The sequence below is a fragment of the Rattus norvegicus genome, chromosome 6 (assembly GCF_036323735.1).
Source record: "Rattus norvegicus strain BN/NHsdMcwi chromosome 6, GRCr8, whole genome shotgun sequence".
Lineage (NCBI taxonomy): Eukaryota > Metazoa > Chordata > Mammalia > Rodentia > Muridae > Rattus > Rattus norvegicus.
This window is the reverse complement of record NC_086024.1, coordinates 48,052,916-48,077,737: the sequence shown is the minus strand read 5'-3', so window position 1 is coordinate 48,077,737 and position 24,822 is coordinate 48,052,916.

Below are 24,822 nucleotides of genomic sequence, written 5' to 3'. Positions count from 1 at the left end.
TCCTTCTCATGGTTTTGCCCCACATAGGACACCCTGTGGAGAACTTACAACCTTCATCACCTGCCAAGAGCATAGCGAAGGATACAAGCACCTGTCTCTAGGTTCTCTACTCACAGGAAATCCCAACCCACCTCCATTTTTTGCTCTGATTGTGTCCTCTCCCAGACCACTGGGGAAGTGTTATACATCTTGTATAAGGGCAGAGCATGTTTCATGTTTCCTCCAATGCTGATGTGTTATTTGTGCTAATACCTGTCAAATGTCTGAAGAAAGCTACCCATGGAACCATGAGAAGGATGCTGGAAACCCCTGCCACAAAACCTAAAATATTTAAATATTCAAGAGGGACCTATTTAATAAGATAGCAAGCCACTGAGTTCAAAAATTGAAAAATATAATGATTTTCTTTTAATGTATTTTTATAATAAAATACCAATTATGTTTCCTTTTTTTGACAAATGACAAGTTTTACAGTTAGGGTGGCAAATCTATTTGAGCAAGAAAGTAAGAATGGTCTGTTTAGAGTTAAGATAGATGATAGATCTGAAAATCTCTGCATCAGCCATTGGAAAAAAGTCAACCAGTCCATGAAAGCTGGTTCTTAAACATCATGGAAGGCTTGTTCCTCAGTTAGGTAAAGATGTTATGGATTTCCAATCAGAATTTAGGTCCTCGGCTCCAGACATTACTTATTTGACACAGTCTATAATAATTTAAAAGTAACTTTACTATTATTAGACATTTACCTTTTAAGTAAAAGTATAAGTCGGAATGCATACAGTTTGGAGAAAGAAAAAAAGTCTATGATTTCTTTGGACTGTCAGGACAGAGGCATGGTTGGCACGAAATTGCCAAATCATGTTCTCTGATATTAACAAATTAAATATCCATTCATTCTATTCTCCTGCCATGAGGATTGCACATGTTAGATTTCCTCTGATTTCAACACCCTACTTCCCCTAGACCTTATATTCTAGTGTCATTTCTGTTGCCCTGAGAACACTGTCAGGGAGAGAGTGGTTTATTTGGCTTACATTTCCGGTTGCAATCCACCACTGGAACTTTGGGTAGGGACAATGAAGAGTGACTGGCTGGTTCCCACTGGCTTTCTCAGATTGCTTTCTTGTACAGCTCAGACCTACCTGTCTAGGGGTGGTGCTGCCCATAGTAGGCGGGGACCTCCTATATCAATTATCAATCAAGACAATACCCCACAGATAAGACCAAAGGCCAATCTGATGAGATGATTCTTCTGTTGGAATTCTCTGTTTCCTGGTTACTTTACTTTGTGTCAAGTTGACAATAAAAACTACCCAGTATCCCTTACTTCTACAGTGACTGCCAGGGGATAGGCATCCATACAAGGAAAGGATGAAGTTTCTAAAGGGCTGTGCTATTACCAACACACAGACCTGTCCAGTGTTAGCCCCACATTTTATTTCTCACCCCTCAAATCTTGCAATTCCTGAAAGTCTCTTATTAATCCATGGTTCACCTTCCTGCTAGCAGCTGCCAGGCAGAGTCAGGCTGATCCAGGAAAGTTTGTATCGTCCTTAAAGACACAGCAGAGCAGAACATCTTCTCAAGGTGTTTGAACTTTGAGACCTCTGCCTAGGAGTTCATGAGCTAGGAAAGAGGGAGCTGGTTATACTGGAAACAGGATTGAGCTATGCTGCAGTGTGTGTGTGTGTGTGTGTGTGTGTGTGTGTGTGTGTGTGTGTGTGTGTGTTATGTATATATTTCCCACCGATGACTCCCCTGGATATTTGAACTTGGCTACAAAAGGCTGTGATGTGGGAAGTGGGGGTGAGGGGGACAGCTACACTTCCACTCAGAGAAGCAGTGGAGATGGATGATCCTTGGACTTACTTTGAAGGTGTAGGGCTGTGGCCAGCTGGATCCAAGGTGCCCTGGCTGCTGTCCTTTCAGCTTCTGTGCATCCTGAGCCAACACAGGTGCAGCTCCACCATGAAGGGCATGAGCAGATCTGAACACTTGTCACTGAGATTAGAAAGTGAAGACAGATTTAGGTCCAAGGTGTTCCCCGGTAGTTCTGATTGCTCCTCTTCAATCCCTAGTTTGTTCTCAAGAGTCCATTTCCCCCTCTCTCACCTTGCTCACTTTCTTCTCTCCTTCTCAAGTACTGACTGCAACTCCAGGCTCAGAAGTAGACTAGCAGCTCCCATGATTCCCTAGGGGGGTGATAACACCTCTATATCCCTGATAATATCTACAAAGTCACCTACATCTAGCTCCATATGACCTAAGAAATATGACATAACTCATAGTGAATCTCTCTTATTAGACTGCAAATGATAAAGAATGGATTGCAAGCCAGTGGAATTCCATACAGGTGGAACACAGATGGAGATGTGAGAGGTAAGACACTGGGTCATATGTACACAGTCACAATTATCACACATGCTCTGTGGGACTCTAAAATACATCCGTGGAAATACAACAACCTTGCTGAGGAACTTGTGGTAGTACAACTGAAAGGCAAACTGAAGATTTTAGTCAAAAGGGAATCTAAAGATACCCCATCATAAGCCCACTAGAGCCATATTGAACTCAATGTTATTTTTGCCTAGAATAATTCTGTGCTGATGCGTTGTGTGAGCAAACTTCTCTGGCCCTCAAGGATGAGTAAGTGGTCCTTTCTTCATGGTACTTACCTAGCCTTAGAGCTGGCACATTGGGTTAAGGTGCAAAAGCAAGTCTGGTGATCTGAGTCAATTCCCAAGGCTTTAAAGGTAAAAGAGAAAACTAACTCCTACATGTTGTCCTCTGACCTCAGAGAGCTTGCTGTGCTCCTCCTCTCCCAGTAAACAAACAAACAAACAAACAAACAAACAAATCTTCATCCCAATGGACACTATCATCACACTTGTCCAAAGTGAATTTTCTTTCCCTTCCCACAAGAAGGAAGGCAGCCAGAGAAAAGTACAGTTCCTCCCTTCCCCCAGCCTTCTGATCCCTTGAGTACACTGTAAAGAAAAACTGGTTTGCTAAAGCTGGTTAGTTCTCCACTTAACAGAGCACGTGTTTATCTCAGCACCCTGTGAGGCATGGAAGATGTATTGGGGAACAGGTGAGAAAAACCTTGCCAGCAGGAAGTCCCTACGACTGTGGTAGTTGCTGAAAAGCCTTTCATTTTTACCCATAATTGAAATGACATCTCTAGCGCTTTGCCCTTTATGGCTCAGGACTGTAATCAGACCACTTAACACACTCAGTGATGACATGTGCAGAGGTTGGCTCTAGCTGTTCAGAAGTGCACAGATGTCCACAGGACTGGCTCTCCCCACCCAGGGTGGTCTGCTAACATGTATGGAAGGTATTGCATTACAAAAGAGTATTAAAAAAAAAGTCCTCCGAAATCTTCTCTGAGCTTTCTCTATTCTTTCCCTGAGGATTGAAAATTGTTTAATATGCTGTTTCTGGCCAAACACCTGTCAAATTGCTATTTTTACTTGATTTTAATTAGGAGCAAGAACTAATGCCCTTTTAATTAATTGTGTATCTTCTCTCCCTATCCCTCTGTTATTTCCTTCTTCTCCAGATCACTCCAGAACAGGCCTGTTGTAGGGCTGGGGAGCCTATTAGTCTGAGACCAGGGGGATAATAAACACAGAACTTTACAAACATACTTAAATATTCAAATATATTCACAAGTGCTTAATTAGTAATAGATCCAATTTAGTGAGAGTTGGCTATCTTGAACAATGCACAGTTTGTGTAGCAAATGCAAAGCATCTCTTCCAACAGCTTTCTTCTCCAACCTGAGTTGTTTAGACAAAGACGTGTAGCCTCCCTTTGGATACACATTTCCTTACAACCAGGAAAGAATCTGCCATGTGCTTCAGGCACGTAGGGTCCTCCACCTAAGCTGCAGACATGTGCTGTGCTGCATCAAGTTCCACCAGTCCTAAATGTATATGATGTTTAATTCTGATTGTCGGCTTGATTGTATTAAAAAATGACTATGTAAAACGTCAGGTGTTTTTTAACCCCATTCTTAGTATGAATTAACAAAGTGGAGAAGATCCACCCTAAATGTGGGGAGACACATGCCAGGGACCGGGAGTCTAGGACTGGAAAAAGCATGAAGGAGAAAAGTCCTGAACATCCACATTTTCCTTTCTCTGCTTTCTGATCTGCTCAAGGTCACCCTTCCCCCCAGCCCCCTGCACTAAGTCTTCTCTGCTAGAAAGGACCATATCCTTTGAATCCAAGAGCTAAAATCAGTCCTTCCCACTTCAGTGGTGCCTTGTAGTATATCTGTCTAGTAGTGAGGAGAAAACTGACACGTGTGTAAGCCAATATTGCTTACCCAGTTCTGTATTTCTGTCCCCCCTCACTGATCACAAATTATCTGCTGCTCCTTAATTCTTCTGCCCTCTAATTGATAGTAAAAATATTTGTCTCTCTTCTAGATTTCGTAAGACTTTTCAAACTTTATAATGAAATACTCAGACATTCTTCTAAAATGCAAACCCACCTGTGTTTCCTGTTTGTTTTTGTAAAGGATCTTCTATATAAATAACCTTACTGTTCTTGGGACAGGCCTACATTCCCCAAGTGTGGGATGATCTGTCACTGACCTCTTTCCAACCTATCTATTCTACAAAGGCATCTCAGGTCACTTGGCTCCCAGTGAACTTCCTGTCCACAGGATGCTAACCTGGGACCCAAGCCCCTATTAAGTCTGAAACATCTACTACTCTGGTTTCTGAGAGAGAGGATGCCTGAAAGCTCTTCTTGAAACCCCTCCTCAATAGAAGGAAGAGGTCCACTGCTGTTTTGGTCAGCTTTGCAAAGATACAAAACAAATCTCTAAGATAATCAACTAATCGATGTCTAAGAAGGAAAGGAGAAGGCTGGAAAGAAGGTAGGCCCCAAACAGCACACATTGCCTAAGTATGAAGACCCCAGTCAATCCCCAGTACCTATGGAAAAGCTGAGTGTGGTGACAGACACCTGTACTTCCAGTACCGGGGAGGCAGAAACTGAAGAACCATCGGGCTTCATTGGCCAAATCAGTGTGCTCCAAGTTCACTGAGAGACCTTGTACACTAGAAGAAATGATTGAAGGAGTTGAGTGAGCAAATCCCAGTCTCTTCCTCTGATGCATTCATGAGTATGTGCCTGTCAGTTTTCCTTCCTGTCCTAGGTCATAAACTTCCTCAGGACAAATTCATTTTTTCCTCTGTGGTAGTCATGCACAGGCCAGCGCTTACTACAGAACAACTGCTCAACAAACACTGGTCAAGGGACTAGTGAGTAAGCCAGCCTCCTAGCAGCCATCTTCAAGCCATTGGGAGATGAAAGATATAGATTAGGTGACAGCAAAGATCCTGCTGTCTCCAGATAAGACAAGGAACTGGCTTCAGTACTGGCTTTGAAGGATAACCAAGTAAGGGAAAAGTTGGTGAGGTCAAGTGTTGCTTTACTTCAGTGGGCTGGAAACCATTTCTCTGTCTTTTAAAAAGCCAGAATGACGAAAAGTTGGTTGAGTTCTATCAGTAGTAATTAATGATTCAGTTGTTGATGTTGGTGATGCCAAATGTTATGTTCCATTTTCACATGGGGATAAGATAAACCAGATAAAAGGCCTGAGAGTGTGAACTAACCAGTGCGCAGGAGACCACAGAGTTGATAGGTCTGTCAGACCTGTGACAAAGTCTGGTCGAGGCTTTGAAAGGTGTGGGATTCTGTCTGAGATTCTCTTAGAGATAAATGTTGGGCTAAGTCCTGCATTAAAGGCTGGCAGGTCTGTAGAGTATCCCGATTTATGTAAGACTAAATAAAGAGCCAAGGTAAAGAGGGGCAACAGGGACATGGCAGGTGCTATGGGACATTTATTGCCTAAACACTGCTGGAGGACAAGAAGAGCTGGCACGGAAGAGGTGCTTGATGATTGAAGAGCTAGAAGCCTGGCCAAGATTCAAAGCTTTGCTAATGGGAGGAGCCAGCACTCATGAGGCATAAACACCTGCAGATGTTCCACTGTGGCCAGGGTGATCACACAGGGTGGCATTAGCCAACCTGGAATTTGTCCATGGGCCGTATCGTGTTTATTACTATGCCAAAGTCTTTAGGAATACTGTACCCCAGAACTACTTTAAGATATTCTCAAGTATATTATACACATGATAAATTTAAGAATTAAATCACTGAAGTGGAGACATAGAGAACAGAAAGTACAAGTACACCAGTGAGAGGGAGAAGGAGAAGGAGAGAAAGAGGAAGAGGGAGAGGGAAAGGGAGAGGGAGAAGGAGGAGAGGGAGAGGAGGAAGGAGAGGGAGGTATGTAAGAACAGCCATGGTAGTTTTGATGAAGGTGGGGGAAAGTCATAGTCATTAGGGGAAGCTTGCAAGCTGTCAGAATAGAACAAAACTGATTTCAAGACCATTGTAATACAATGTATTACAAGACCATTGTAATAAGTATCAATGAAACAGACTTTAGGCTTCTGTTTAAGACTAGTGTTTGGTCTTCCTAATGTGGCAGAGTAATTACTTTAGTAAGACAATGAAACTTCTAGGAGAGGGTAAATCATCTGACAATGCCTTCCTCAAGTGCAGAGTTTGAAAACACTATTGCCAGACAGAATACAAATGTGTTTGTGGTTTATTATTCTCTAGCAGTCCTGACTTCAAACAGAAGGCAGTGGAGCATGTTGGCAGCACTGTGGGCAAACATGACATGAGGTGCCACAAATCCCTGTTCCCACAAAAGGTCTCAGACCTTTCCCTTCCCTGCAAGTTCACAAAGACCAAACAATAATGATAAACTTGATGAACATGGCCACTGCTCCAGCTGGTCACTGGGAAAGTGTGGCTAGGGACACACAACATATCATCAAGAAAGATATCCCATGATGAAACAAGCAAGATTTTCCTCTCCCTTTTTATCTGGCACTGTGTTAGCCATCACCACACAGGGCTGAGGAACACTGAGGCCTGTGCTTTGAACCTTTTTTAAAAAGTGTGTGTGTGTGTGTGTGTGTGTGTGTGTGTGTGTGTGTGTGTGTGTCTGTGTGTCTGTGTGTGTGTCTGTGTCTGTGTCTGTGTCTGTCTGTATGTAGGTCTGTCAGTCTGTCTCTGTCTATCCAACTGTCTTTCTGTAGGGGATACCCACAGAAGCCAGGAAAGAGACTCAGACCCAATGTTACAAGTAGTTGTGAATCACTCAACATCGGTGCTGGAATTCAAACTCAGGTTCTCTGGAAGCTTAGCGAGTCATCTCTCCAGCTCCATAAATCTTTTCCAAAAGAGAGACGTCTATATAACCCAGACTGTAGAAAGGCCCTATTTGTTGAGGAAGAATTGGGAGGTTGGCATGGTATTTCTGGCTTTCTGAGCATCCCCTTAGTCACAGTCTCTGAGCAATGTAATTTATGTCAGTCTATTACAAGAGTAAACCAACATGTTCAGTCCCCAGGTCGTGGTCTCTTTAGGAAGTAGATCTAGAGTACAAGGGAAGCAGCAGAGGTTCCCATTTGTCCCAAGAGCCAGGGCAGACTCAAGGCTGCCTTTGAAAGATATTTGAAAATGTCCTGAAACTGTTGTGTCAACACCTGACTTTCTTGGCAAGTGTTCTCCAAGACTGAAGCAGCAACAAGACCAAACTTAAAGAGCACAGAGCACTATGTTTGCACCAGAGCTGGGACAAAGAGTCTCTCTGGAAACTGAGGCACCAGCAGGGGCAATATGTTAATTTCTGAAGGTGCTTTCATAGCTTTGTGCCAGGGAGAACAGAACAGTGTTGATGTAGAGGCTCCTTTCCCACTGTCACAGAGACACCTGCACACCAATGTCAACAGCAGCTCTATGCACAAGAGCTAAGTTTTAGAACCAATATTGATGTCCTATGACAGAGGAATGGGTAAAGAAAACTACACATGCATGCACACATACACATGTCTATGTATGCATATTTTTCAATAGTAAAGAATAAAGTTAGGTCATTTATGGGGAAATGGAGGCAACTGAAAATTGTATTTACCAAATTAATCTAGTCTGAGGAAAAAATAAACATTGTCAATTTCCCCCCTTTGTGTTTTTATATTTTATATACTTACTTAAAGTCGTATACATATATAGTAAATGAATGTAGAAATGAAATTATCTAAGGAAATAAAGGAAAAGAATGGTGAAGAGGGGTGAGAAAAGGAATAGGAGACAATAGGGCCAGGGATATGCTCAGCATGCAGTATAATGTTTTACAAAAATATAGAATAATACTTTATTATATTTTTACACACAATATTATGTAAAAAAATTTTCCATAATAATTTTTTCATAGAATAAAATTTGAAGAATAGTAAATCCAAGTAATAAATGTGCCTACTGCCTTGCTTAGTCACCCTTTCTCAGCTGTCCCAGGTGCAGGGAGGTACTTGCCTGCTGGTTGGTGTGACAGAGGTGCACAGGGCTGAGCTGCACAGTTCTCTTCAGAGTATAGCCTGAGATAGGACCTTGGGGCTATGGAGAAGCAACTAACAGCTATGGAGTTAAACCGCCTCTGTGGTTTATCTGAGGAAGCATTCATGGATGCGAAGATGCAGTTATGCTGCGTTGGTCACTTTTAATCAGTGTTATTTGTCTGAAAGAAACTCTGAAATAGTTTAGCTATGAAAGTTTCTGGCAGGCAGTAGACATGTGGCTCTGTGAACTACTTAGTCAATTAAAAAACCTTTTCTTCATTTCCTCTGTATAGCTTGTGTCACCAAGAGGAAACATTGGACCACTCCAGTTCTATCTTATATCACATTGTTCCTGTTTGTATAGGCTATTTAGATGCTGTGTGCCAACACATCTTCAAGGACATGAGTGTTTGCCTTAGGGTTTCATTGCTGTGAAGAGACACCATGACCAATGCAACTCTTATAAGGAATAGCATTTAATTGTGGCTGGCTTACAGGTTCAGCCCATTAATATCAAGGCAGGAAGCATGGCAGTGTCCAGGCAGACATGGTACTGGAGAAAGAGCTGAGAGTTCCATAGCTTGCTTCAACTGCAGCCAAGAGAGGACTGTCTCACAGGCAGCTAGGAGGAGCATCTCAAAGTCTACCCCACACCTCCTCCAAAAAGGCCACAGGACTCCAACATGACTCCACCTTCTAATAGTGTCACTCCCTGGGCCAAACATTTGCAAACCAAGACAGTGTTTAAAATCAAAAATAGAGTCAGATGTCCAAAAAGGCCAAGTTAGCCTAGGAAACAATATGGGTGACTTAAATCCACACACTAATTAAATTATTAAGTACAAAGCAGGCCAATGATCTAGCTGAAGTTAACCCAGTTCGAAGGCAGACTCCTTAGTGGCCAGAGCATCTCACTTCGTTTACTTCTGTGGGTTAATGATGTAATCGTGATGACAATATCTCAGAGCATTGATAAGTCCTGAGCAGCCCTGACAGATCAGGACAGAGTGAGCTCTGATTCCACATGGATTTTAATTCTCGTGGCTTGTTTGTTTATTTGTTTATTTGCTTTCTTATCACTGATAATAAAGCCAGAAAAAAATTGTATTTTTGTTTGTAAAAATGGGATTTTAGCCCCTTTTATTTTGGAGCATCTCAATAAGTTAAGACATGTTTTCATCCAGAAACTTTCAAAAATTTAGGCTACATGAGATGAGATTCCTCTGTCGGGTTCACGACTCATCTACTTACTTATCAGCTCCTCTAAACAATTAAAGAGCACCCCTCTATCTGTTAAATAAAGAATATCCTATTAGAAAAGGAGGATGTCAAATGTATCCCTTACCACAAAAAGTTGACAACCTTGCCAGACTCAATATCACGACATGGATTGATGACTGTTTTCTATATGAGAACAGACTTACAGTTCTTAGGCGTTACGAAACACCAGTTTTGATGCCTCTTTAAGAACTGGGGTGATGAAATCAGTTAGAGGTTACAGCAATACCAAATCTGCCTGATATAATGTAATAGCTATTTATCTTCCCGTAACAGTTCCTTTATCATGTGATTCTTCTCATCTATAGCCAGGGCACCCAGAAACCTATAACACAAGTGCCAAGGACTGGAGGAAAAAGAGTCTGCAGGAAGAGAAGTCCTAGGACTAATAGACATCTCTATCATCTCTATCATATTCCTCTATCATATTCCTGGGATTCCAGAAGAAGGCACAATGTAGAGTATCCGCCATTGCCAAGATCACTGGCTACTACATGTCAACCATTTCTCCTCTTACTTTAGTTTCTCCTCTACTGCACAGCATTTGGGTTTTCTTAGACCGTTTTGATTACAATTGTAAAGAAACCTGCCTCATTTTCCCATAGCACTATTCCATCATCTCTACTCTTCATTTCTAGAATTTGTTAATATCTAGTATGTTATGAGCCAGCTTGCCAATTTTCCCAAACTTGCAACTGAGAAGTGACTTCTGATGGACGACACTGAACTGATAGAAGGATTTGAACAGAACCAGTTTGTTGTGAACTTTAACTTCTCCCAAGGTTGACAACACTTAAAATGACAGAGTATAGACAAATGAAAATTCCCTTTTGCAAGAGGAAAATGAAATTCTTGGTTAAATATACATACAAGAATGTATATGTTCTGCCTTTTCAGAACCCTGACAGTTAATCAGATGTTAGAAGAAAATTAACTAGCCAGACCTTCCTTCTCCTTTCCAGCAAGCCAGAGCCTGGAATGCCATTTCACAGCTACAGGAAAAGTTAACCTCCATTAGAGAAAGAAAGAGCTTACTCAGAATCCCATGACCTTACCATGCATCCTTTAGAACCCCAAGACCTAAACATGCATCTGGCAGAACCCTATGATTCAAGCATTCATTTTTCAGAACCCCATGATCTAGTCATTCATCCTCCAAAACTTCTTGACTTGACCATCCATACTTTGAGATTCATAACCTGAGCATACAAGGATTCTCAATTGGGTCCATAGGTCATTTACCTTAGAGACCAGAAGGTAAACTCAAAGAACTAAAAATAACCCAGCCAGCCAGAAAACGTTGTGCAACCCTCTCTTGTTTTCACTCTCTCTCCTCCCTCTCCACCTCTCCCTCCCCCTCCCCTGTGTGTGTGTGTGTTTGTGTGTGTGTGTGTGTGTGTGTGTGTGTGTGTGTGTGTGTGTGCATGTATGTGTAGGTTCTTGTAAGCAATGTATATGAAAGTGAGAGGACAATCCTGGGTGGACAGCAAGGTGGTATTTTGCTTTCTATTATTATGATAAAACATGACCAAAAATCAATATTCTAAAATGTGATAGCAAGAATTTCTAAAAGCATTTATTTCTATCTACCAACTACATGACCAAAAGAGACTACAAAATGGCCCAGAGTATCAAAATGTATATTGCTAAAGTCACACGGGATATTGTTTTGCTTCTTTTAATCCACATAATTTCCAACACTCGGTTTCTCTGAAATGACCAAAATACATCATTTAAGTGAACATTGGCCTGAAGTATCTCATCTTTTAGAGAAAGTAAAAGCAAGTACAGACACAAGTCACCGTATCTCCATGCTGTCTGCCCCTGTGCTGACAATCTGTGTTGTAGCTGGCTATGAATAGCTATGTTTTTTACTACTTAATGAAATTTTAAATGAAGTGTTAAAACTTCAATCACAGATGAGAGAGATGACTCAAAAACTCAATACATTTTAAAAGGAAGGAGTATTGGGGGATACTAATTACAGAAATACATATTTAAATTTGTCTTTCAGTACAGAGTAAATTTGCATGCATGTGCATTTGTGTGCATGTAATCTCCTCAGCTACCCCTCATCAAGACCAAAATTGATAAGATCATGTATAAGTTCCCAGAGGCATTGTCCTTTCCAATAGAGTGCCTGCCAAGAAACAAGGTTTTGGGTTGGGGATTTAGCTCAGTGGTAGAGCACTTGCCTAGCAAGCAGAAGGCCCTGGGTTCGGTCCTCAGCTAAAAAAAAAAAAAAAAAAAAAAAAAAGAAACAAGGTCTTCTGGATGACCATCCAATACCCCTAGGTTTTCATAATTTCAAATCCTATGAAAGGGAAAATCGAACTGAAAGAAAAAGTCTACTTGAACTCACTCACTAGTGTTACCTAAAATAGGACAAAAATTTCTTATCAATAATTGACCATTACAAGTGAAAAATGCCATAAGTTTAACTGTTAGAACCAATTCCGTATGTGGATTTCTGCATAGGAAGGTGCAGTTGAGTGCAGGTGACCAGGAGCCCAGAAGAAGGTATCAAATGTCCTGAAGTTGTAACTGTAGGTGGGTGTAACTGCCTTGTCACAGGTACTGAGAATCAAATAGCAGCCCCATGATTTTAAATTTTAAGCAATAGCAAACTACAAAATAGCATTTTCCCCACCACTTCAATCACATGAAAGTCTTTTTTAGATGAACCAAGAGCAGGCTAAAGTAGGGGGAGGGGAAATAGATAGATAGATAGATAGATAGATAGATAGATAGATAGATAGATAGATAGATAGATAGATAGGCAGGCAGACAGAGATATAACCTGCGTATGGTGAAACCAGAAATATTTAACCCTTAAGAGCACTGTCTGGCAGTGGCATATCTTTCCAGTCTATAGACAAATGCATTGAGTAGTAGGCAAAGTCATAGAATTTACTTGCAGCTGAGCAAGGGATTTAAAAGGCTGAGAGATGAAGGGCAAAAAAAAGTTGGAATCAGACATCAAGTTTCAGAATATAATACAGATGGCTTCATGGTGGAAGAACAGGAGTCTCTAGAAGTAACCAGAAGCCCACCTGGTGCCTTTTACAGGCCCTGAGCCAGAATCCTACATGTTCATCAGAGCCACAAAAAATGTAGTATGAAACAGGAAAAAAAAAAAAAGAGGCCCAATTATATGCTTCTGTTGACTACTTAATATATCCATTGCTCAGCCACTCCAAACTACACGGGGCTTTAAACATGCAGAGTGCAGAAATGACTTAAGAAGATGTGAAAAGTATCTGAAGGTTTCTTGTGAGATCCGGATGAGGCGATTTGCATACGACAGCCTGAACAAAACCACAGGAAGCTATCTCCACCTCACTCACTCTTCCTTCCTTTTGCTCCAGCCCATCCATCCTTCTTCTCTCACCACCACGACCCCCTCCCAGTAAACTCGAAGCCACGTGACTGCTTTCAACATCTGCTTCCTTTCTTCTCTTTCATAGAAAGCACGCATGAATAATCAGACCGCTGCTGTTAATTGTAAAAATCATTAGTAAACTTCCAGGTGCTGTTTACTATATATGCATTGTAATTTTCTATCCTAAAACCAGCAACTCCCCCGCATCATTGTCTGCCCTGGGCATGAGCACTCTGCAGCTTGGAGGCTGTCAAAGGCGGTTACAGCAGCCCCACTTGCAGGGACTGAAAGGGGTCGATCCACACCTGCAGTGTTTGAGGCAATAATTCCTAATATTAACCAGACCTCATGAGGAGCGGGCCCTTTTGCCAGCCTCCTCATGATCTGACACTTACAATCCACGTGAACTCTTTGAAATAAGCTAAGATTGGCTTGCTCCCTCCCTGGGTTCATTCTTCTCTCTCCCACCATGCCGCCCTATTGTCCAAGGGCTCTGGAATGAGACTCTCAAAGATTAGAAAGGAAACCCAGACAGCATGCCAGTCTACTGCCTATGCCAGAGGGGCCTTGCGTCTTTTATACCCCAGAAGGCAGAGCAAACTGGAGGACCCTAGAAAGCCACAAGGAAAGGAAAGGATGGTTTCTGGAGCTGCACCTGAGAAAGATCAGAGCTCAGAGGAAGTAACTCACCCGAAGCCACACAAACACTGCCTAATGCTTTGGTTACACAAAACACATCATAGCTTCCATCTGTTTCCTTGAAGGCACCTGTGGTTTTCCTCAAGAATTTCAAGATAGAAGGAAACAAAGCTTGCATTTACATTTCCCAGGTACTACAGGCATCCCCGTGCACCTGCTGCTCCCCCAGGGGCTTCCATGCTGTCCTAGTTAGCTTTAACTGTCAAACTGACACAGCCTGGAGTCATCTGAGAGGGAAGCATAACCAGACTGACCAGGGGTTACATCTGTTGGGCATTGTCTTTAGTGTTAAACGGTGTAGGAGGGCCCAGCGTCCTGTGGGGGCAGCTGATCCTGAACTATATAAGAAAGGGAAGTATGAGCCATCGTGAGCAAACCAGTAGGCCATAGTCCTTCATAATTTCTGCTTCAAGTCTCTGAATGAGCCCTCACCCTGACTTCCTTCAATGGGACTGTGACATGGGAGTGTACCCAAAATGAACATGTCCCTCGATTATGGTGCTCCAACAACACAATTAAACCCAAGCAGGTGCTTACTCTGTTCCTGTAGGAGACGTGCTGACAACCTTCTGAGTCCTGTAAAGGAATGCCCCTGAGTCCCCAAGGCTACTCTTGGACCTAGAATGTGCTGCACTTTGTGAGTTTTCAACATGGTCAATTCCTACTGTCAGCCATCACTCATTCATACACCTCTGTCAAGGCTTCTTGGCATGCCTTGAGAAAGACAGCTTTGAATACATACGTGAACGAATTAAAACCTACTGAAATGGTTTATATCACCTGTAGTTTTCATAAATGTTAGAGCCAAAAAGTTCAACCCCAAAGTGAATTGTATGGCAACACTGTATTAGTTACTTTCCTGCTGCTGTGATAAAACACTGTAGTAATCAAGGCCACTTATAGCTCACACCTACCACCCATTTCAGTGCACCACAGTGACAACTTGACAGTGGGCTCTTCTATAATCTGAATGAGACACATCCTCACAGGGTTCATGTGTTTCAACACTTGGCAGCTTGAGACCCTGTTTGGAAAATGGTTTGACACTAATAGGAGGACCTTGCTGAACGAAGTATGTCACTGGGGGCAGGTTTTGAACTTCAAAACCCTGCCTCCACTTGTTGACACCCTGCTTCCTGAGTACAGATGCAGTGGTATCATCCAGCTTCCTGTTCCTGCTGCCATGCTCCCCAACCTAGTGCTCTGCCCTCATCTATTGCCATGTTCCTCAGCATGGTGGACTCTATCCATCTGAAACTCCAAGTCTAATAAACCCCTTCTCCCTTTTGTCGGGGTATTTTATCATGACCAGGAAAAGAAACTAATACAGCTGAGTGGCCATTGATCCTCTAGCTCTTCTGAAGTAGTTTCATTTAGGGGCTGACAAAATAGCTTAGTCAACAAAAGTTCGAGTTTTGAAACCTGATGACCCACGATAGATCCCTGGAATCTGCATAGTGGAAGAACTGACTCCCTGTTAAGCTGTCCTCTAATCTCCACACGTGTGCAGTGGCATGCACACATCATGTACATGCATCTGCACAATAAGTAATGTAGAAATAAAAATGTTAGGGTAGACTATATGTATGGTGTGTATGTGGGTATGTATATATATAGATAGATAGATATGAGAACAGAGGGGTGTAAGGGTAGAAAAATTGCTGAGGGAAGACCCCAGATTGAGATAGTATGCAAAAACAAAAGGCATTTATTTTGAAAAACCACCCAGCATGTGGGGATCAACCATTCTTCAAAATAGTGACCCCAGACAAAGAGGTCTTCTTATAGGTCTTCTTATAGGGAACTCTCTAGAAGGATTAGGTAATCTAAAACTCTCATTGGTGGGTGCTAGAGGTGTCATAGGTGATGAGCAGTTTGCATTCCTGTCATGAACATTTAACCATAGGACGAGATAGGGCTGCAAAGCACAGATGACCCATCCTGAGATATTTCATTTTTGTGGTTTATCCCCAGTTTGTTCTTTGTGAGGGGTTGTTCATGACCCTGTTTCTGGATTTTATGCTCTGTTCCTGGACCTGGTACCTATGGCCTTCTTTTCGAAATCAGGCCTGGTCCTTGATTGGAAACAAATGGGGTTTATGTTGTCCTTTCAGTGTGTGTGGGTGTATATGCTCATGTGTTCACGTGTATATTGAGGTCTAAGGTTGATATTAGGGGTCTTTCTCAGTGACTTCCAACTTATTTTTGTGGCAGGGTCACTTGAGCTCATAGTGCACTGAGAGGTTACTCTGGTTAAGCCATCTTGCTCTAGGGATCTCTTGTTTCTAACTTCTGAGCACAGAAATTATAAGCAGGCCATTGGGCATTTTACATGGGTTTTAGGATCTGAACTCCAGTCCTATATTTATGTGGCAAGTGATTAACTTGTTGGGTTTTAATTCCTTGTGTTGAAGTCTTCCCATGAGAAAAGAGTCATTTTATTTTTACAATAAAAAATGCCAAATCCAATGACTATTCATGGAGTGGGAGGGTCAATCTTGAGTCCTGTCTATAACTGTATACAATTCCAATTCAAAAGGACTGTAAAGGTAGATGTAAAAAAATAATACAAGTTTAAAGCAAACATGTGTAAGAACATTTTCATAATGTTGGATAGGCATTTCTTTTTTTTTCCTTTTTTTTAAGTTTATTTAATACTTAATAATAATTCTTTGGTTTCCGGGCAAACATCCCCCTCCCCCCTCCTCTTCCTTATGGGTGTTCCCCTCCCAACCCTCCCCCCATTGCCGCCCTCCCCCCAACAGTCTAGTTCACTGGGAGTTCAGTCTTAGCAGGACCCAGGGCTTCCCCTTCCACTGGTGCTCTTACTAGGATATTCATTGCTACCTATGAGGTCAGAGTCCAGGGTCAGTCCATGTATAGTCTTTAGGTAGTGGCTTAGTCCCTGGAAGCTCTGGTTGCTTGACATTGTTGTACATATGGGGTCTCGAGCCCCTTCAAGCTCTTCCAGTTCTTTCTCTGATTCCTTCAACGGGGGTCCTATTCGCAGTTCAGTGGTTTGCTGCTGGCATTCGCCTCTGTATTTGCTGTATTCTAGCTGTGTCTCTCAGGAGCGATCTACATCCGGCTCCTGTCCGTCTGCACTTCTTTGCTTCTGGATAGGCATTTCTTAAGAGACATAACATTTGATAACCTTAATAGACAGAATGGTTAGCAAAGTAATTAAAGTTAAGATCCCATAAATACTTACAATGGTTTTATCAGTTACTTTTTTGTTCCTGTGATAAACAGCATGACCAGAAGCAACTTAAAGAAGGAAGGCTTTTGATCACAGAGTCAATGATGATGTGAGAGGCATAGTGGTGAGATCAGGAAGGTAAGAAGCCTTGTGTCAGCAATATACACAGGAAGAAGAGAGCAAACTGGAAGTAGTAGTGAGATATAAATGCTCAAAGCCTGACCCCAGTGACATTCAGCATGACTGTTCTTTCTAAAGGCTCAAAATCTCCCCAAATAGTACCACCAATTGGTGACCAAAAGTTCAAATACTGGAGCTGATGGGGTGCATTTCTCATCCAAGCCAGTGCCCTGCTGTTACTAAGGTTGTAGTCTCCCATGTCTGGATAGCTTTTCTGAGCTCGACACAAAATGGAGGAGTCTCTTTTCATGGCAGGAGCCTCCTCTCCTCTGCCTGATCTATGGAGCTCAACCCCAATCTTCTATCAGTGTCATGTAATCCTTGGCAAAATTACAGGTTCCACTTCCTAGAATGCCTGTCCAAGCAAATGAGTATCCCCAGAACCTTAAACCTCAGCCAATGAAAACCCCTTCCCACTCTGCAGGGCTCATATATATATAGCCCTTGATTTACCCTGAGTAAAATGTATGTGTCCAAACTGTATCATTGAACCTCCTTTAAAAGAGGTGCTTTATTGACTAGAACTGTAACACTAAAATCCTTGGAGAAGGACTTCTCCCTCTGGAACTCACTGGGACTCATTAGACTGGGACTCCGCTACCTACCTTCACTTCATCCTTCCATGCCCGGTGTGCAGCAGTGTTTGGTCACCCCGAGGGAAGAGTCAGAAAATGGAACCACACCACATCATTAAAGAGAAGTAGAAAGCAAACCTCAAAATAGGAAATAATGTGCTTCAGGCATAAGTTTGAACAAAATATAATGAGTAGATAAATAACTATTATGAATCATACAACATAAGGCATATTTCCCCAAAGAGGAGAAAGATCTGAATAGGTATCTCAAAAATAATAAGTGCTCAAAAACATGTTAAAATTGCTCTGTTCCACTAATCATCAGACAAATGCAGTTAAAAACTATTGCAAGGAAAACTATGCAACTTAAAAGATATACAAAACCAAAGAGCTACGGTTGGTAGATGTGGAGCTCACACACCTGTAAGCCAGTAAATCTCAGCAACCATCTTTAGGGTTAGTTGTAAACTTGGCATTTTCTGCTAAAAGTAAGCATATGCATATCACATAATTTTATCCTTTTTTCTTTGTGTGTATATAGGTGTTTTGCCTAAATGTATGTCTGCGTCCCACATGCATGTCTGAAGCTTATAGAGGCCAGAAGATGGCACAGGGTCTTCTAAAACTGGAGCTACAGATGGTAGTGAGCCATGAAGTAGGACTTGGGAATAGAAACCAGGTCCTCTGGAAGAACAGTTAGTGTGCTTAATTGCCAAACCATCTTATCAGCTCCAATATTTTTTTCTTTAATTAGAAGTATATATTATAAAACTATTCAGACTCAGGACATTGTGAACAATGTTCATGAACACTACAATGCTCAATGTTCATGATGTTCAAGTTGAAAACTCTGTGTTTACCAGACAGCATCTCACAATGTGTATGCCACTGAAGATGGTCCAAGAACCATTTTTCTGTATTTATTGTAACTATAAACCTAAGAGAAACAAGATACACAGAATGTAACCAGCTCCTCAAGCCTTTTTTCCTAAGAACCTACAAACATGACTGGAGGAAACAGGGTCTGGATTAGCCTGTAGGACTGGCAGCTACCTGTATATCTCTTTATATAAAGATGTCTTCCCTTCTGAGCACCAGCTAAATAAGAAACTGCCGATCTCTGAAGACACAGGAAATACTATTCTCCCAGTGAAAACAAAAGATCTTATTCATATTCCCTACAAAATCTGTAGAAAGAATTCAGAGAACATATGTTCTAAACACCCACCCCGAGTAGCACATGCGATGCAAGGCAAGTAAGATGCCCTTCCTGGATGGGACCTCCTCTGTCCATCAGAAAAGAAGGCTGGCAGAATGAAGGATACTGAACCTTAAGGGAGTCAAAAAGCTGTGTGTTGATCGATGCATAACTCTACTAATCCTAACGTCCACGTCCACCCTGCTTCCTGCTCCAGCTCTTCACCAAGCTCTGCTACCCCAGTTCCAGCTCCTACGCCAAGGACTATAAGGACCGTAGACGCGCCCCACCTCTGCTCCTGCTCCTTCAGTGAGACCCATAACTCTCTTCTATCCTTCAATTGTGGATGCGCAAGAGGACCCTGTCCTTTTGTGTAAAATCCTTCCTCTGTGCTGTCAGCCTTCTCCATCTGCTCTCACTGGCTCTTTCTAGCAGTTTATGAAAAAGCCATGTCTCCAGCTCCTAAACATACTCACTCCATCAGTGTTGAAACAATTCGTCCGTATTGAAGCTTCATCTCTCTCCAAACCTACCACTCCTACACTTCCTTCACCACCTCAGTCTCTGCCCGCCTCTCATCCGCCCTGACTCCAGCACAGGGGGTCAGGATACCATTACTAGTTTGGCTCCCCTAGCGGCAGCAAGGCAAGCTTGCACAACTGCTTCCATATAGGAGTCTTTCCTCACTGGTTAATTCTCTGTGCCACAATGAACCCCAGGAGATGACGTTGTCTTTCCACCATCTCTTTTTCCCTGGACATCAGTTTCATTGCTGTATAAGCTCTCCTTCAACCTACCAACTGGGTTCCTTTCCCTGAAGAACTTGGGTGCTTCCTTTGCCTGAATATTTGTACTTCCTCTTGACCTCCCTCAGCCAGGTCACTAAGATCACCCAAATCTTTATTTTGCTAAGACTTCTACACCCAGATCGTTGGTGGATGTTTTCATGTGAGTATCCAGAACCCATGGATCAATGCAAACCATACCTTATGAGAAGAAAAAGGGTGACATCCAAGGTACATGTGTGATCCTTACGATGAGCTTGGAGCAAGTGATCAAGAATTCCTTATTGAAGAGCTGAAAAGATAGCTATTGCTGTTAATAGAACCTAATAAAAGTAAATAGCATTTGCAGAGGACCTACATGGCAGCTCACAACTATCTCTAACTCCAGTTGCTGGCAATCAGACACCATCTTCTAGCCTTTGTGAGTACCAGGCATGTGTTCCACAGATACACATATTGACAAAATACTAAGCATGTGCAGCTGGACAGATAACTATAAGAAAAGTGCCCGTTAAATTAATGAGCAAGTAGATGGTTGGATGGATAGATGAGAGAATGTCTGAAGTCATCGAGCCAACTTAGAAGTATCCAGATAATGTCTTTTACAAGGCTGTGCCTTATTTAGCTTATATAGGAAAGGATATCTACATCCCAGCTGCTTGGATAAAGGACTGAATTAGTGTGTGCCTAAGCCCATCACTGAGCCTACATTTACTTTCTAAGATCTTCACTATTTGTTTTTCCTCTACTTTTTAATGAATGCTTTGGCTTTTGAAAGTCCCATATATCATAATATATTGCTGGAGAGACCAGGGCTGCTCAGAAAAGGTCATTCCAACCTAATCCCAGTGGCTGGAGGGTCCCCAGCCTGGAGTGCTCTCACAAGCATTTCTTCCTTAATAACAGCCCGCTGAACAGTTGCTGTGCACCATTAGGCGGCTGTTCTGGGCGATGATGAAGAACTTGCTGTATAATGTACTTCTTAAAAAGATTATTTAAGGCAGGATGTCTGTTTATGGTCTCAAGATAAACTATAATCACCTTTGTTTACCTCATATTCCTTTCTTAATTAACTGACAAACTATTAGCATACATTTTTTTATCCCGGGAGTATTAATTATACATAATTTATATCATAAGCATTTATTCCGTATCAGTGGGATGAATAAAACATTTACCTGCTTATAGCTACTTGAGGTTAACATTTTTATACAAAAGCCTCACCTGAGACTTCCAATCAAATTATCAGATTTTTAATTTTCTGTTCCATAATGATACTGTACCAGTCATCGTAGTGTTTTATTCCACTCTTGGTTAAACAATCATTTAGCAGGATGCCGTGCTGGCAGCATTAATTAACCAATGAGACATGCTTTGCTGCACAGTGAGATGTAAAAACTAGAACTATGAAATTTGGTGCTGTGAGAACTCAATTCCTTCCCAGGATTCAAATGACAATCACAGCATGGGTGAAGACATCAAGACCTCTGAAGCTTCAGATTCATAGCCTGTAAAGTCTGGAGAGATCCTAGAGGTCAAAGGGTGCATCCTTTTCTTACTGTGAAGGTGAGGTCTCTTAGGCCCTGAGAAAGCAAACATCTGACATCATCTACTTGATGAGCAAGGACAGTCCAGTGCTTGAGACACAACTTCACATTGGGTCCATTCCAGACTGTTCTCACCATCACAGAGATGAGTTTCCTTAAAATATGGTCAAGGTCAAGTAGCCTTTATGCCAAATGGTTGGGAACAGTAGAATTTCAGATTTCAGAATTTTGTAGTTTGGAAATAGAAACTGAGCACCCAAATATCACAAACCCCAACCCCCAAATGCTACAAACTCTGTGAGGGGTGTGTGTCTGTGTGTGAATGTGTGTGTGTGTGTGTGTGTGTGTGTGTGTGTGTGTGTGTGAGACTGTGGGGGCTATGTACTGTGAAAGGTACCCTGATTACTAGTCGAGATAGGTTGAATCCCCAGGGATCCTAAAAGGGACAGCAGGAGCATTCCCAATCTCCCAGGAGATCAGGCCCTCATGTAGCTACAGCCCCCCAAAACCCCCTGTAGAGAGGTTTGAGACAGATCAGTCACATAGGGCAACGTCCCCAAGCCCCTCCTCCACAGGTTAGGACATGACCACAAGTCTCATAGGCTTAAGACAAATCAGTCATATAGAAACAGGACCACGCCCCAAAATATGTAGATGAGGTCTTCCCAAGCTCTCAAGTCAAACCAATAGGAAATACCCACTGCCAGACCCTGGCTTGTCCCCAAATTGTATTTAAGAATACTATCCAGAAGGATTAAAGGTGTGCAGGAATTATTCCATCGTCTGAGAGCTTCTGTCAGAGCTGTAACACCGCCACTTGAGGAAGAGATCTGCTCTACCAAAATCACTGCTAGAAGCTTTCCTGCACCCCTGGCTAGTCAGTCCACTGCTGGCTCAGCCCAGCTGGAAACAGAGGGGAAGCAACACCAGCAGCAGAGGCAAGGAAAGCCATTCCCCCTCCCTGCCCTGAGTTCCCTCCTAGCCAGAGCAGAAATCTCCATGGAAGGCTCCAGCATGCAGCCCCACATAACTGTGTGTGTCTGTTAGTGTGTCTATGTATGTGCGAGTGTATATCTGTGTCTGTGTGTCTGTGTATAATGCTTATTCGCTTCACATTTTGCCACTGAGCTATAGCCTCATCCCTTCCTCTAAAATCCACCTGGATTGGTTGCTTTGCAAACCACAATCTTAGCTGTTGAAATTCAAGTTTTAGTTCAGGTGGGATCACAATGCACAGTTGGTTCTTTAAAGAAGTTAAACCAGACTGTGGTGTAGAAAAGCCCCAAACATTTCTGAATGGGCTGGTTTGGGTATTATAAAAAGATCTGTCCAATGCTCTAAACAATCCTTAAAACTATAGAAGAGTTTTAGTAATGTTGAGCTCCAATTCCAGGCTTGAAACTTAGAGTTTGAGGCTATAACTACCCCGAATATCCTGTCCCTCCCTGACATTCCCCTAATGCTCAGATCTTAGTGTGATGCTGCAAATGTTCGATACCACTGAGTTGGGTCTCTTTTGGTGTTAGAACATTTCTTTCTCAGCAACTATAGTCAACAGAAGTTGGTAGCAACATTAATTACAATACAAATGGATCATTCATGATTTTATTACTTAGAGTGAAAAGCAGATAATATTTGTGGTGGGGGGGAGCAAAGAGAGAGGGAGAGGTAAAGGAAGAGGAGAAAGAGGAGACCAGGCAGGGGGTATCGAGTGTCTACTGCATGATGAACCTTCTGCTGAGTTCATGATGAACTTCTATTAAAGTTGCCCAGGTCTTTTACTAACTCTGAGCAATGGCACAGTTGCTCTCAATTTAGAGATGAGAAGCCCTGAAAGTTTGGGTCACTTGTCAGTGTTATTTCTATAATGAGACACAGTGTCATAATTTTCACCAAAGTCCCTATCTGTTAAGTCCAATCTATTTCCTCAATAATGATGACAGAGGTAAGGGTGAAAAAGTACATCTTCTTTTGCTGGCTGCTGACTTCTCCATTTTGAAAGTTCAGATACTGTTTCTTTCGCTTGCTTTCTACTATACACTGCAGAAACAATAACAAAGGTAGAAAAATGGCATGTGACAAAATATGAGGTGTCCTAGAGATGTCATAGATGAAACTGCCTAACTTAACTGATTCACCATAGCAACCTTCCAAGGTGTTCAAGCCCAGTTGCACAAGACAAGCAATCCCATCCCTGCCCAAAATAATGCCTGCTTCCATATTCAACTTACAAGATGCTTTTGTGAGATCACTGTCCTGTGGTGCAGGCTGATGTACTAGAGTTCTCCAAGTTCCTTCCTGACTCCTTCTCTTTTTATTCCATATTGTCATCATGTAATCTTACATCAACTTTCATCTATAGCAACAGATAGAACTAAACTGAGTCTAGACTTGTCAGAAGCCACAAAACCATATGAAGCTGAGGAGCATTAAACCAAAGCCATGATATCACCTCTCCAGTATGAGCCCAGTGAATGACATCCTCTATTCTCCTGCTTAAGACAAAGCCTGTCTCCTCTCCCATAGATGTGCACTTTGTGAATCTCAGCAGCTGCTCTCTGGGTCTTTCCTACTTAGCTCTACCCCTTCACACCTACTTCATCACTGCGACCAGACTGATCCTTTCAAGATACAAATCTTTACAGTTCTTTAGAGTAACAGGGGCTTGCACCATGACTTTAAAAGATAGCCTGTGGGTCTAGCCAATATGCTATTGGGTTGGATCCCTGCAAAGGGTCCTGAGAGGCCTAAGTGTGACATTGTCAAGGTGAAGTCTAAATTACAGTAAAAAAGCCAGGATGGTAGAAATGTCAGAATTGTAAAATGCCTCCAAAGAACACTTCAGGCAGCTAGTGGAGCTGACCCAAGAGAGAAATTGTGTTATTTTTCTATTGCTGTGATAAAATACCATGACCACGTCAAAGGACTTAGATGGTTCTGTATTCCGGCTTTGCTGCTTGCAACATATTTCCCTCATAGGCTGTTTCCACTCTCTGTTTGCAGTTTGCCTTGGGAAGTTCAACCACAGCTCTAGCACATCTAACATTTTGAGGTTGCCGACACAGTCCACAGCTTCCTACAATGGACTCTCAGAGCCTTCATTCAAAGACTGCCCTGCCGTACACTGCCTAGACTCACTGGACTCACTAGTACTTCTTATCTGTGGAGGGAAATTCTGCAGCCCATTGATGCATGTACACGTCATGCAGCAGTTCCTCCTGGACAACTGCGCTGAGTTTGACTGCCTGCTTGGGATGGAGCCTCACCCCTTGAATCACAGTTACTGCAGCTTTAAAATTTTTGCTATTTGTTTGTTTGTTTGTTTTTTCTTGTTGTTGTTTTTTAGGAGAACAAAGTTGTTTTTGGCCATCTCCTTTCAGGAGTTGGGAGCTTAGCGGGGTGAGTGTCTCACCCTAAGCACCCTAAGGGCATCTCTTCAGTCCAATGTAGATTTGCCCTTTCTTCAATCTCCTTATCTCTTTCAGCATAAGCCTTTTAGGATACAACTTTAAGTTTCCTTATGCTCTTTGTCTCCTGAAATCATACA